At 40.0% G+C, this 15,811-nt stretch overlaps 1 protein-coding gene across 3 annotated transcripts in view; it reads right to left on the bottom strand.

The window, feature by feature from the left end:
- Positions 1–15,811, bottom strand: part of DCP1A (decapping mRNA 1A) — a 60,833-nt gene that overhangs the window by 31,965 nt on the left and 13,057 nt on the right. The gene's annotated exons all lie outside the window — the stretch shown is intronic.

Below are 15,811 nucleotides of genomic sequence, written 5' to 3'. Positions count from 1 at the left end.
AAATGTAACCTGCAACTTTTAGGTTTTGTTTTTCTTCACCTGATAATTGTAAAATGCTTTCCAAATTGATAGTCAAATGTGGAGAAAAAGGTGTCTTAATCGTTGAAAACCATGTTCCAAAACCAAACACCAGAACCTTTATGAGTCTCTTGAAATTTAAAAATATAAAATTAATACCACATTACAGTAAAAACAAAGCTTTAAAAAACAAACACCAACTCCAGACCCATCCTATGATCGACTCTATTCACACGTGAAATGGAAGTGCCCAGGCTGAGCTCCGTATCACACTTCTTTTCCAATCTTTTATTCCCAGTATGGTGATTACCACTAAGAAAGCCCCCACAAAACACTGAATAATAAACAAGCTCCTGCTGTATAGCACAGGGAACTATATTCAATATCCTGGGATAAACCATAATGAAAAAGATAATAAAAAAGAATGTATATATGTATATAGCTGAGTCACACTGCTGTACAGCAGAAATTAACATCATAAATCAATTATACTTCAATAAAAAAATAAAGAAAAACACTGGTGAATGGATAGATGAACTTTATAAAGATGACTAAATATAAAACTACTGTAAATACTTTTTAAAAAATATTTATTTATTTCTATTTATTTATTTTTGGCTGCGTTGGGTCTTCCTTTCTGCACACGGGCTTTCTCTAGCTGCGGTGAGCGGGGGCTACTCTTCGTTGCGGTGCACAGGTTTCTCATTGCGGTGGCTTCTCTTGCTGTGGAGCACGGGCTTCAGTAGTTGTGGCACGTGGGCTCAGTAGTTGTGGCTTGCGGGTTCTAGAGTGCAAGCTCAGTAGTTGTGGTGGACGGGCTTAGTTGCTCTGCAGCATGTGGGATATTCCCAGACCAGGGCTCAAACCCTTGTCCCCTGCATTGGCAGGCGGATTCTTAACCATTGCGCTACCAGGTAAGTCCAAAACTACTGTAGATGCTTTTTAAAAAAAATTTATTTTCTTTATTTATTTTTTATTTTTGGCTGTGTTGGGTCTTCGTTGCTGCACGGGCTTTCTCTAGTTGTGGTGAGCGGGGGCTACTCTTTGATGCGGTGCGTGGGCTTCTCATTGCGGTAGCTTCTCTTGTTGAGGAGCACAGGGCTTCAGTAGTTGTGGCACGTGGGCTCAGTAGTTGTGGTGCATGGGCTTAGTTGCTCCGTGGCATGTGGGATCTTCCCAGACCAGGGCTCGAACCTGTGTGCCCTGCATTGGCAGGTGGATTCTTAACCACTGCACCACCAGGGAAGCCCCAGATACTTTTTGAATTTATTTTTTTACTTGAACTTTTAATTTTTATACAATTTTTAAAGGTTACTTTCCATTTACAGTTATTACAAAATTTTGGCTGTATTCTCTGTGTCATACATATAAATACTTTCTGGATAAGGTAGATATACTGAATACATAAGTCAAAATAAACATAGCGATAGGCATGGCTCATTGCTATCATGTGCACCCACTGTGACACAGCATATCCCAGGTTGCACCCCCTTTCATACTTACTGTGACTCTCTGGCACAGGAAGGGCAGATATGCTTTTATTTTTTTAAATTAAACTTTTAGTTTTGAAATAATTGTAGCTTAACATGCAACTGCAAAAAATAAACAGAGATCCTGTGTGCCCTTTGTTTGTTCCAGTGGTAACATTTTGTAAAACTATAACATAATATCACAGCCAGACTACTGACATTGATAAAATCAAGATACAGAACATTTTGGGACTTCCCTGGTGGCCAGTGGTTAAGACTCTGCCCTCCCAATGCAGGGGGCCCAGGTTCGATCCCTGGTCAGGGAACTAGATCCCACATGCATGCCACAACTAAGAGTTCACATGCCACAACTAAGGAGCCTGGAAGCCACAACTAAGGAGCCCACCTGCTGCAACTAAGACCCAGCAAAACCAAATACATATTTTAAAAATACATATTAAAAAAAAAAGATACAGAACATTTCTGTAACCACAGGGATCCCTGTTGCCCTTTTATTGCCACAGCCATCTCCCTTGGTACCCCTCCCCCATCTCTGACCCCTGACAAGCACACTAATCTGTTCTCCATTTCTATAACGTTGCCATTTCAAGAATGTATTATAAATGGAAACATAGAGGATGCAACTTTTTGCAACTGACTTTTCTGTCTCAACATAATTCTCTGGATATTCATCTAAGTTGTTGCTTGCATCAATAGTTTGTTCCCATTTTTTGCTGAATAGTATTTCATGGTATGGATGTACTAGTTTATTTAACCATTTGTCCACTGAAGGACATCTGGAGTGTTTCCAGTTTTTGGCCATTATGCATAAAGCTGCTATGTTCGGGTATAGGTTTTTGTGAACCTAAGTTTTTACTTCTCTGGGTTAAATGTCCAAAAGTACAGTTACTGAGTCACAGTAGTTCCATGTTTTTTAAAGAGAATCTGTTAAACTGCTTTCCAGTTTTACAGTGGATGACACATCTAGTCTCTGTGCATCCTTGCCAGCATTTGTTGTTCTATTTTTACCTTTATGCATTCTGATAGGTGCATAGTGGTAACTCATGGTGGATTTAATTTACATTTTCCTAATGGCTAACGTTACTGAACGTCTTTTCATCTGCCTGTCATCTGTATATCCTCTCTAGTCAAATGTCTGTTTATGTCTTTTGACCCATTGGATTGTTTTTTAAACTGTTGAGAGTTCTTCATATATTCAATATACCAGTCCTTCGTCAGACTTGTGGTTTGAAAATATTTTCTCCTTTGTCTGTAGTGTTTTTTTCATCCTCTTCACGAGGTCCTTCCAGAGCAAAAGTTTTTAATTCTGACAAGGTGCAATTTATGAGTTTTTCCGTTTATGGATTATGCTTTTGATGTCAAGTCTAAAAACTATTTACTGACCCCTAGATTCAAAATTTTATCCTGGGCTTCCCTGGTGGCACAGTGGTTAAGAATCTGCCTTGCCAATGCAGGGGACAGGTTTCCAGCCCTGGTCCAGGAAGATCCCACATGATGCGGAGCAACTAAGCCCGTGTACCCCAACTACTGAGCCTGCGGTCTAGAGCCCGTGAGCCACAACTACTGAAGCCTGAGCGCCTAGAGACTGTGCTCTGCAACAAGAGAAGCCACTGCGATGAGACGCCCATGCACCGCAATGAAGAGTAGGCCCTGTTATCTAGAGAATGCCTGCATGCAGCAATGAAGACCCAAAGCAGCCAAAGGTAAAATCAATAAAATAAATAAAAATTTTTATCCTGGTTTTTCCCTAAAGGGTTTATAGTTTTACATTTAAGATGGTGATCCATTTTGAAGTTTTTTGGGGGGAAAAAAGGTTTAGGTTAAGGTTCTTTTTTTTCTTTTTGGTACAACTATTCCAGTATTATTTGTTGAAAATGCTCTCTTCTATTGAGAGATCTTTTGTACCTTTGTCAAATATGAGTTGGGCATATTCGTGTGTGTCTATTTCTGGATTCTTTGTTCTGTCCTATTTATTTGTTTATCCCTCTACCAATACCACATCATCTTGATTACTGCAGCTACATATAGGCTTTAATATTGGGAAGAATAATTCCTCCACTTTATGCTTCTTTTTCCAAGATCGTTTTAGCTTCTAGGGTCTGTGTCTTTCCATATAAATTTTAGAATAAGTTTGTCTATGCCTAAAAAAATCCTTGCTGGGATTTTGACAGGACTTGGGAAGAGCTGACATCTTTAGTATGTCAAGTCCTTGAATGCACAGATATAGCACATCTCTCCATTTATTTAGGTTTTGATTTCTTTCATTTTGTAATTTTCAGCACACATACCCTGTATATTTTTTGTTATGTTTACCCTAAGTATTTAATTTTCTTTGTAGAGATTATGAATGGTATTGTTTTTAACTTGGGTTTCCACAGGTTCATTGTTAGTATGTAGAAGTCTGATTGATTTTTGTGTGTTGATCTTGTATCCTCAGACCTTACCAACTCACTTATTAGTTCTAGGAGTTTATACATAGATAATCATGTCATTTGTGAATAGAGACAGTTTTATTTCTTCTTTTCCAATCTGTAGCCCTCTTTTTTCTTTTTTGCCTTATTGCAGTGGCTAGATCTTCTAGTGCTATGTTGAATAGCAGTGATGACAATGGATAGCCTTGTCTTGTTTTCAATCTTAGAAGGAAGACATTCAGCCTTTCACTTATGATATGGTGGATTAGAGTGACTGATTTTTAATATTGAACAAGCTTTGCAGATTTGGAATAAGGCCCATTTGGGCATAATTTATATTTCTTTTCTATATATTGTTGGCTTTGCTAATATTTGGTTAAGGATTTTTTTCATCTAAGTTCATGAGAGATACTGGTTTGTGGTCTTGTTTTTTTTTTGTACTGTCTTTGTCTTGTTTGGGTATTAGAGTAAATACTGGTCTTACACAATCAGTTGAGAAGAGTTCCTTCCTTTTCTGTTTTCTGGAACAAACTGTGTAAAATTAGTGTTAATTCTTTGTATTCTCCAGTAAAACCATCTGGGCCTGAAGATTTCTTTTTTGAGAGCTTTAAAATTATGGATTCAATTTCTTTCATGGCTATAGGACTACTCATGTTATCTATTTTATCTCGGTTGAGTTTTGCAGTTTGTTTTTTTCAATAAATTGGTCCATTTCTTCTAAGTTGTCAAGTTTATGAGTATAAAGTTGTTAATAGCATTCTCGTATTACAGAGGATGTGTAGTGACATTGTAAGCAGATACGGTAGGAGGTCCCAGGAGAAAGAGAACCAGGCACAGCTTTCTTGACAGAAGAGAAGCCATTTTTGGCCTAAGACATTTTGTGTTCTAAGCCTGGCCATCATGCTTGCCCCTGAACAGGTCCCAGTAACTAATGATCTTAAGGGAACAAAAGAATGCAGAAATAAGCTATTATCAGGCAAGAGAAGTAACAATAACAAAGATAACATATCAGTCTTAGACTCCCTGTTCTGTTTCAATGGTAAGACTAGCCTGAAAAGCTCAACCACCAGATCAACTGAAACCTAAGGAATGATGATGTTGACCTTTTCTGACCCTCAATCAACTACAGAAGCTTGGACTCTGTGGACCACTCAAGCCCCTTCATGAATATGCATGTATCCTTAGCTTAAAACTCCCCCAATTTTGCTGTTCAGGGAAACCCTGCTTTGGGAAAGCCCAGTAGTTCTTAATTGCTGCAAGTAATAATAAATCCTTCCGGGTTTCCCTGGTGGTGCAGTGGTTGAGAGTCCGCCTGCTGATGCAGGGGACACGGGTTCGTGCCCCGGTCCGGGAAGATCCCACATGCCGCGGAGCGGCTCAGCCCGTGAGCCATGGCCGCTGAGCCTGCGCATTTGGAGCCTGTGCTCCGCAACCGGAGAGGCCACAACAGTGAGAGGCCCGCGTACCGCAAAAAAAAAACACCCCAAAAAACAGAAACAAAAAAAATAAATCCTTCCTTCCACTGATCTTTGGCTTGGTTTTGTCTTTTGGCTTGACACCCACCAAGAGGCAAACCCAGTTTGGGGGTAACAACGTCCACTATTTCATTCCTGATATTGCTAATCTGTGTCGTGTTTTTGCTTTTGTTAGTCATTACTAAAGGTTTATCAATTTTATCAACTTTTTCAAAGAACTTTTTTTTTTTTTTTGCGGTACGCGGGCCTCTCACTGTTGTGGCCTCTCCCGTTGTGGAGCACAGGCTCCGGATGCACAGGCTCAGCAGCCATGGCTCATGGGCCCAGCTGCTCCGCGGCATGTGGGATCTTCCCAGACCGGGACACGAACCCGCATCTCCTGCATCAGCAGGCGGACTCTCAACCACTGCGCCACCAGGGAAGCCCTCAAAGAACCAACTTTTTGTTTCATTGGTTTTTCTCTATTTTCATCTTTTCAATGTCACTGATTTTTCTGTTCTCATCTTTGTTGTTTCCTTACTTCTGTATGCTTTGAGTTATTTTATTTTGTTCTTCTTTTCCTAATTTCTTGAGGTGGGAATTTAGTAGACTCCTAGGCAGTGTTGCTTGAAGGGGTGAGAGAAGTTTCCCATGGCTAGGCCATCTGGTATGCCTTTAGTGGGGAGCCTCTGACCTTCAGAGATGAAGACTGCTACCCAGGCCAGGCTGGTTGTGATGTGACTCCTCCCCTGCTCCCACCACACCTTCATGAAAAGGAGGGAACATATTACCCCAGTGGCCACTTATTGTCAGTAGGGCTTCCAATCCTTCCTGCCAGTTTTGCTGGGCTCACCTGGTATTGTTGACAGGACTCCCATTTGATCTGGGAAAGGAATGAGCCTAACTGGGGAACCCTCCTTTGTTACACTGGAGGTCAAGAAACACCAGGCCTGGGTCCCCTTCTTCTATTGGGTGGGAGGGTTGTAAGACAACCTGCTGCTGTGTTGTTCTTTGAGTTCTGGGTCCTGCACCAGATCATCTTCCTCTTTCTACTGTTCAGAGTTTTCCTGATTGTCTTTTGTGTTACTTCTGGTTTTTATAGTTGTACTTAACAGGGTAGAAGCAAAGAAAGACAAATCTATGCCATTTTGTTTGGATCATTAGTCTCATTCTGTATGCTTATGGATGGAAAACTGAAGCTCATGGAAAGACTACATGACATTAATAAATCAGAGAAAAATAGCCTTATAACTAGAACTCAGGTCTTCTCATTCCTAGGCCAATAATCCTGCCGCTATACACCCAATGCCTCATTAGTTGAAATAATGTAAAATATTTTGTAGAAACAGAAGAGTTAATGGGCTTTAATTATGCTTGAAGACTAAAGCAACACATAAAAGAATAAAGTATAAATAACTGAATAAGTTAAAAATTATACACTAAAAGACTGACAGAATATAAAATATATAAATGCTAGCACAAGAAACTTTAAATAAATTAAAAATCCTTTTTTATAACTACGATTTGAATTTCATCAATACACATTAACATATATTGATATTACCAATACACATTCATTTAGGAAGCCACTGTTAATAAAAAGCTTTTTTTTAAAAAAAATTAAGGTATAAACGACATATTATATTAGTTTCAGGTGTACAGTGCAATGATTTGATATTTGTGTATACTGCAAAATAATTACAAGGCCAGTTAACATCCATCAACCATACACAGTTACAAAAAAATTTTTTTTCTTGTGATGAGAACTTTTAAGATCCGCTCTCTTAGCTACATTCAAATATGCAATACAGTACTATTAACCATAGTCACCATGTTGTACATTACATTCACATGACTTATTCATTTTATAACTGGAAATTTGTACCTTTTGACTTCCCTCGCCCATTTTACCTACCCACCTCAGGCAACCACAAACCTGTTCTCTATATCTATGATCTCCATTTTTGGTTGATTCCACATATAAGTGGGATCATGTGGTATTATTTTTTCCATCTGACTTATTTCACTTAGCATAATGCCCTCAAAGGCCAACCAAATGGAAGGATTTCATTCTTTTTTATGGCTGAATAATATTCCATTGTGTGTTCAGTTCTCCCAATACCATTTATCAGAGACTGTTCTTTCCCCACTGTGTATTCTTGGCTTCTCTGTCATAAGTTAATCAGCCATACATGCCTAGGTTTATTTGTGGGCTCTCTATTCTGTTCCATTGACCTATGTGTGTTTTTATGCCAATATCATACTGTTTTGATTACTACAGCTTTATAATATAGTTTGAAATCAAGGAGGATAATGCCTCCAGCTTTGTTGTTCTTTCTCAAAATTACTTTGGCTCAGGACTTCCCTGGTGGTCCAGTGGTTAAGAATCCACCTTCCAAAGCAGGGGACACGAGTTCAAGCCCTGGTCAGGGAACTAAGATCCCATGTGCCGCGGGGCAACTAAGCCCGTGTGCTCTGGAGCCTGCGCGCCACAACTAGAGAGCCTGTGTGCTGCAAGGAAAGATCTCACATGCCTAAACTAAAGACGCAATGTAGCCAAATAAATAAATAAATAAATATTTAAAAAAAAAGGGGGCTTCCCTGGTGGCGCAGTGGTTGAGAGTCCGCCTGCCGATGCAGGGGACACGGGTTCGTGCCCCGGTCCGGGGAGATCCCACATGCCACAGAGCGGCTCGGCCCGTGAGCCATGGCCGCTGATCCTGTGCATCTGGAGCCTGTGCTCCACAATGGGAGGGGACACAACAGTGAGAGGCCCGTGTACCGCAAAAAAAAAAAAAAAAAAAAGATTTCTTTGGCTCTTCAGGGTCTATGTGGTTTCATACAAATATTAGGATTGTCTGTTCTATTTTGGTGAAAAATGTCACTGGAATTTTGACAGGGACTGCACTGAATCTGTAGATTGCTTTGGGTAGTATGGACATTTTAACGCTATTAATTCTTCCAATCCATGAGCATGGGATATCTTTTTTTTCTTTTTATAAATTTATTTATTTATGGCCGCATTGGGTCTTTGTTGCTGTATGCGGGCTTCCTCTAGTGTGGCGAGCAGGGGGCTACTCTTCGTTGCAGTGTGCGGGCTTCTCACTGCGGTGGCTTCTCTTGTTGCGGAGCATAGATTCTAGGCGTGCAGCCTTCAGTAGTTGTGGCACATGGGCTCAGTAGTGTGGCTCGCGGGCTCTAGAGTGCAGGCTCAGTAGTTGTGGCGCATGAGCTTAGTTGCTCCGCGGCACGTGGGATCTTCCCGGACCAGGGCTCGAACCCGTGTCCCCTGTATTGGCAGGCAGATCCTAAACCACTGTGCCACCAGGGAAGTCCAATGTGTCTTCTTCAATTTCTTTGATTAATGTCATAGTTTTCAGTGTACACTGAAAGCTATTTTAATGGCGAAGTTTTTGTTTCACCCTGAATTAAGGTCATTACATTCTATAAAAGACTTCGTGGCCAATCACAACTTTAACAGTTTCTTTTCAATGGAAATAAAAGTTTAATTGGCTTTTTTATTGCCATTGTAGAGTGAGATAAAACACTGATATACAGAGTAAGTGAATGGTTTCATTTTAATCAATGAAGATCATGAACATGGATTTTTTTTTTCCCTACTCTGGTCACAAGGGGGTTTCTCTGACCCCACATCTGGCCATGCGTCCTACCATGAAGCAGCCCAGGCTTGCTTTTGTTTTCTGAGCCGTCAGCCTGCTGTGAATAGTTCCCTGTGTTTGGAATCCATTTTCATCGCCCCTCTTCTGTTCACAGAACTTCAAAACACTACCAATGCTTCAAACAGAGTTAATATCCTTGAATAATAGATAATTCTGGAATATTTTATATGATGTAAGTCGACAGATTAAACTTACCTTTGACATCCCAATGGAAGAAGCACAGAAGCAACCCTGTTACAGAGGAGATAATTGCTAAGCATTATCTACCACAGGCTCTTAAGTTATGTTCCTTGCAGCTAAGAATTGCTCCAACATAGAGTAAATTGGATTGGGGTTCTGAAAAGACTTCATATATGGCAATCACACACAACTACCTTTCTCTAAATATGCCTCATCTGACCTTGGCTAAAGAACACACAAAATACAAGAGGCCAAATACAAAAGATACCAATATTTCTCTAACAGACAACCCCATACAACTTAGAGTGATGAGAAAAAAGGATGATATGCAGTACATCAGGCTCAGAGAGGAACACACAATATTACTGGGGGCTAAGCAGAGGCACTTAAGTATGTTTTCATAGGGGATTTGCAAACCAAACTCTTAAGAAAGAATTCCATATCAATAATCAAAGTAAGTCCACCCGAGCTGTCAACTTACTTTGACAAATCTTTACTTAAGCCCTACCCCCTTTCCTCTGAAGAAATACACTATAATTTAGAAATAAGATGCACACTTTCCACACTTGTACATTATCAAGTAAACGGCCAAAAAAGAGCCAAACACTTTCAAAGGCATGCTGCAGAAGAAATAAAGATAAGGAAGCCATAATGATAGCTTAATGGGCAAAGGATAAGAGTCACACTCGATTCTGCCAAAAGCAGACCTGTAGAGGTTCAGACACGCATCAAAGAATCAGCTCTGTCTGCCAACATATCAAATGCTCAGTGCATGCAACTGGCAAGGAGGCCCAGGGAGCTGCCACTAAGCCTGTCACTGTCACTGGTGAGGAAAGACAGACAAGTTCACCAGATAGATAAAACCATGGAAGACCTTGTCTCTAAACCAAAGCTAAGTATTCTTCCCTCAAGAGAACTTACACTCTAAGGCCCAACACATTTTTGTCAACAATTTGCTTGCTGAAACATCTTGATTAATTATACCACAGAGGATTTAGGGATGTGGCAATACCGTATAATTTTGCTATGGTAAATAATAATGGCATCCTGCTTTATAAGTGGCTTTTATCAATATGAAAGCAAATTATTTAGTTATTGGACACCCATCACATATCATGGCTGTTAACCATTGTCCCAAGTAAGTCATGCTGTTACTGAAGATTTAGGGGGTGTGACAGGACATTTAAATACCTTTATGTTGTACTTCCATAAAAAATAGCAAAGTGCAGAAAAGTATATTCAAAATTAAACGTTTCCATTGCTTTTCTTTTTTCTTTTTATAACTTAAAAAAATTATTTTATTTTTGGCTGCATTGGGTCTTTGTTGCTATGTGCGGGCTTTCTCTAGCTGCGGTGCATGGGCTTCTCACTGCGGCAGCTTCTCTTGTTGCAGAGCACGGGCTCTAGGCACGCGGGCTCAGTAGTTGTGGCTCGCGGGCTCTGGAGCACAGGCTCAGTAGTTGTGGCGCATGGGCTTAGCTGCTCTGCGGCATGTGGGATCTTCCCAGATCAGGGCTTGAACCCGTGTCCCCTGCATCAGCAGGCGGATTCTTAACCACTGAGCCACCAGGGAAACTCTCCATTGCTTTTCAAGTGACAGCCCTTTTCTTTTGAAAGTATGAAAAATACAATCGACAAAGATTAAAGTTATTGGATTGTTTAATACTGATAAATTTTAAAAAGCTGAAGGGCAAGACATCCATTTCCCTAGAGAGTCCTGTTTGAAGATCCAGGAGCCAATTATGATTTGATGTTATACCTCATTTTGCTTCTCATCTGCAGTGGCATATGGCACACACAAGATCAAGGAAACCCAAATTAATTTGGAGCCTTAAAATCCCTTGAGACTTCTAGAGATTCTGTGAACTGTCACAGAGCTGGGAATCACTCTCATGCACGTTGTTTTTTTATTCATTTATTATTTAGATCTGATCTACTTTCTAAAAGGATTTGAGGAGGCTGAAGATTTTCTCAGTATGGTGCCAAGCAGAAAAAGGGGTTTGATAAAGCTTTCTGGGGTTGAGTTATAGAATTATTATAAAATTTATGAAGATGACACCCACAAAGATCCCCGGGACCGGGGAACAAAAACAAGAAAATGTACTTTCAACATAACCAAAAATATTTACCCTAGAATGAGAAAGACCCTTCTGATTATAAAAGTACTGTTAAGAATGGAGTAGATGATACAAACACAAGCCTGCCCTGACAAGTGAAAAAGCAAATGCCTTGACAGATCATTTCCTTTAAGACAAGAATAAGCCTGGTGGCTTCTTATCAGTATCAAAAGGTTGGGAAAGAGAGAGAAGGGGTAGGGTTTAGAACACACACACACACACACACACACACACACACGAAAAGGGGTATGGAGACAAAGATTGCGGACCTGGGATTACGACTGGAGACTGTGGTAGGTGGCAAACAGGCAGGTGAGGCAATGCTGTGAATCTATAAGTAAGGCTGGTAAGTGTAACTGGGTTATATCAGCAGCCTACCTTTTTTGGACAAAAGAACACACATATTAAAACACCACTGAACACTAACATGGCAGAGAAAGAGCACACCTTCTAAAATTTAAATTATAATGTCCATTTAGTAAACACTGATTAAAAGACTTAGGCCAGGAAATTAAAAATGCTATCTTGCAAGCTCTTTGGTTTGTTTCTAAATGTGGTTCCCCTCTCTAAAATAAATCAAGTCCAAAAATATTTACCAGCAATACTGCTTCCAAAGTCCCTTTTAACACTGTAATTTCAGTATAGGATTCAGACACATGAAATGACCACTGAATGTTTTGGGGGACTAGGAAAATAAACCCCAAAATATCACAACTGATGATTCCTATTTATAAACTTTTTATTCTTTAATGATGGGCAACCCTGAATAAAATAGTGAATCACACTAGGGTTTCACCTCTGCTGTCAGGATCTTTCGCCATTATTGCCACACAGTACTTGCCACTCCCTAAGGCAGAGCTTCCCCTGAGCTGCAAGTGATTATGGGTGTGCCAAAATGTTGGATTCATCCAACCCCCACTAGTGGTCTATTCATCCCAGTGTCCCACACAAATCCATATTATCATTTTTATGTATCACAAGGGACAACAAAGGGTGGGAAGCATGGCCCTTGGCTTCCATGCAGCCAAGTTCCTGTTTCCTGGGCTTCTAAAAATCTACACTTAGGGGTTTGGGAAACAGGTCAGACAGTGGTGTAAGAAAAGGGGGAACTTCTTTTCTCTCCTTTCTCTAACTTCTCTCCTACATGTTTTTCTACCAATTTACTAAGAGATTATCCAAACCAGGGTTGTAAGGCAAATGCCGAAGCGGGTATAAGAGACCTCAGGGTGTGATGGATCAGCGAGGCTCCGGTGAGCAGGCCCTACCCAGCGCTCTGCTGACTGTTAGTGCTTGCAGGAATGCAGGTGCTATGTGGCCATACATGCCATTTTATCATAACAAGAAAAGGCAGAACTCCAGATGTGTGTGTGTAAAATACCCCAATTTTTTTTTTTTAATTTTATTTACTTATTTATTTTTGGCTGCGTTGAGTCTCTGTTGCTGAACGCAGGCTTTCTCTAGCTGCAGCGAGCAGGGGCTACTCTTCGTTGCGGTGCGCAGGCTTCTCATTGCAGTGGCTTCTCTTGTTGCGGAGCCCAGGCTCTAGGCACACGGGCTTCAGTAGTTGTGGCTCGTGGGCTCAGTAGTTGTGGTTCGTGGGCTCTAGAGCGCAGGCTCAGTAGTTGTGGTGCACGGGCTTAGTTGCTCTGCAGCATGTGGGATCTTCCCGGACCAGGGCTCGAACCCGTGTCCCCTACATTGGCAGGTGGATTCTTAACTGCTGCACCACCAGGGAAGCCCAAATGCCCTAATTTTTAAAATGTTGGTAGTAAATGCTTATCCTATGCCTTCCTCTAACAAAAAGAAAAAGTTGAGCATGCCTAGAAGCAGTGACTTTGCAAGTAGCTCAGATCTGCCTGGACCCTCCGGGGGACTGAATGTCAGAGGGCTGTCTTGAGGTTTATTCTGCCCACTCCAGAGTGGCTTCAAATCTTCCTGGACAAGTGGTTACTCTGTTTCAATTTTTCACCTCCACAGTGTGCTTCCCTATATTAACACAAGGCGAAAACCTATACAACACATAGTAAGAAGTTTCTGCCACTTAGCTATAAGTAAATGTTGCTTTCCTTTTTGAGTTCTTGAAAGAGAAAACATTAATTACCTAAAAGAAATAAGTGGAGCATACATGGTTAACTTTTTAAATCTTTACAATTAAGATAACACTATAATTAAAAAAAAATGATAAAAATTGCTTTTCCCCTGACAACACTACTTTGGGCGGGGCGGGGGGGTGGGTGGGAAAGCCAGTAATTAATTTGGCATAATGAAAAGAATCTGCTTTGGAAATTCTGACACATTCACAGGCTCACGAAGTTAACAAGAAGGTACCTGATGGAGCTCTACTAGAATACTAAGTGGTGGCCTATGACAGGAAGCATTAAAGATTTTTGATATGTCTGACCTAACAGTGTCACCAGATCAGCCTTAGAGTCTAAGTCACTGTTTTCATGGTGTTTTTACCTCTTCAATCTACAAAGGTGGCAACAGCAAGGCTCTTTATCTTGGTTCAGAAGGCCAGACTAATGCAGCGCCACAGATCCTTCTTCTTTCACTGATTGCAGAATCATACCAACCACAGCAGCTGCTGCTGATGGGGGAAGACTGCCTGCCTTTCTTCAGGCTAAGTAAGAAGCAGTGTGCTGGATTCAAAGATCACAAAGAATGAACTGTGTAACTTTAAAAACTGTTTATAAATTCCTCTTTCAGTCTCGACGTAGAACTCACATTTTCTGAGTTGACAAATTGTAAACTTCTCTTGCAAGGAAATTTCCTGCACTGTGCTTTAAGTCTGAAGATTTGCGCCAAATGCCAGCAGCCACCTAGCACCTCTACTGTTCCGAGTCTTGCCCTTGAACTGAGAAAGGACAAGCAGAGACCAAGAAACACACACAAACACACACTACAGTATTTCTCCTACTAAAACTTTCCATTTGGCAGCTACATTTTCAACGCTATGGAAATGAATCTCCCTGCTTTTTCTAGTGATCTAATTTTAATTAAAAATGCTCTATATCAAGAGACTGATGCCCGATATAAAGGAAAAGTTACAAGTGAAACGGAAACGAAGGGGTACTTCGCACAGGTTTTTGGAGGTAAGTTCTTAAAAATATTAAATAGCGATAATATTTTTATATTCAATTGTTTTGTTATGGTGATCTGTTGTTGTTGTTAAGCTGGTTACAGAGTGAAGCTTTGTTGATTTTTTTCAAAAGTACTTCTGGATTATAGAAAACATTTTAAAATGAAAAGTGGCATTCAGTGGGAGATCCATGCCTTAAGGTGTTGGGTGGAGGAAACACGGAGTTGTCCTTGTTAAAATGATTATAGTTCAGTAAAAAGATGTCAAGTCTAACATGCACACAAAGTAAGATAATTGCTTCTCTTCTGGCTAAAACCACCACCAACAACTTGTCTAAGGACAGAATAAAGTTAGGTGTGAGAAGAGAAAATCTAGACTGTATACTTCTAATTCATGAATCAGTATTGCTGTTAAAAATGACCAGGAAAAACAACACGTAAATACCCTCACAATCCCTCTGGTGGATCACATTTTCACTGTAACGAGCTTAATCATTCAAATTGGCAACTGGTAAGTCTCAAATCACAGATCTTAAATCATTAATTTTTACCACTAATTAACAGGGTTGTTTCAGGAATAAATATGCGCAGCATTGGGATTAATATAGTAGCATATTTCTTTAAGAATCTTGACCTCTACCAGAAAGGCAGAGGTCTGACATTAAAAGTTCTAACACAATTTAAAGACTTCTGCTTATAATTTTCTAAGAAAATAAAACAGAATCTCAGAACTAGAAACATACATAAAATTCTTTAAAAGTACACAATACTGTTAATCAAAATGATATACCGTGTGGTAAAATGCTTAGCAAAAGATATTTAATAAACATTAATGAATTAAGATGTGCATCTGAATTAAATAATCACCTTGTTTGTTTAAAAACAAAGTAAAGGACAAAATAAATAGTTTTTGCAAAAGAAAATCATTAAATGCTAGAATCGATTTTACAGAGCTTAGTGGTACCACAAACCTTTATCTTAATATTTTCAATTAACCAGGTTATACTGTGAACTGTCTAGCTGTAACAAAGAAAAACCAGTTTTGCTTGCTTTCACTTTTTTGTTGATTCACATACCAAATTTTGGATTTAAAAAAACTGCTCAGAACCTACCTTACAAAATGGCCTTGGGGCATGTCATAATTAAGTCACACACACACACACACACACACACACACACACACACACACACGCACGCATACATATAAATAACAGATTCCAGGTTCACCCTGAGAGATACCCACAGAAGTGGAAATCAAAGCACCCCTGACATTGATCTTGGGGAAAAGAACCTTCTAAGAGAAACATACTTAGGTATGTTTCTTGTAGCAGGTGCTCACCAAATGCTTGAAGGAAGAGTGGATAATAGCACAATTTCCTCACT

This window comes from Leucopleurus acutus (genome assembly GCF_964270905.1).
Source record: "Leucopleurus acutus genome assembly, chromosome: 10".
NCBI lineage: Eukaryota > Metazoa > Chordata > Mammalia > Artiodactyla > Delphinidae > Leucopleurus > Leucopleurus acutus.
This window is presented reverse-complemented; position numbering and strand designations above follow the sequence as displayed.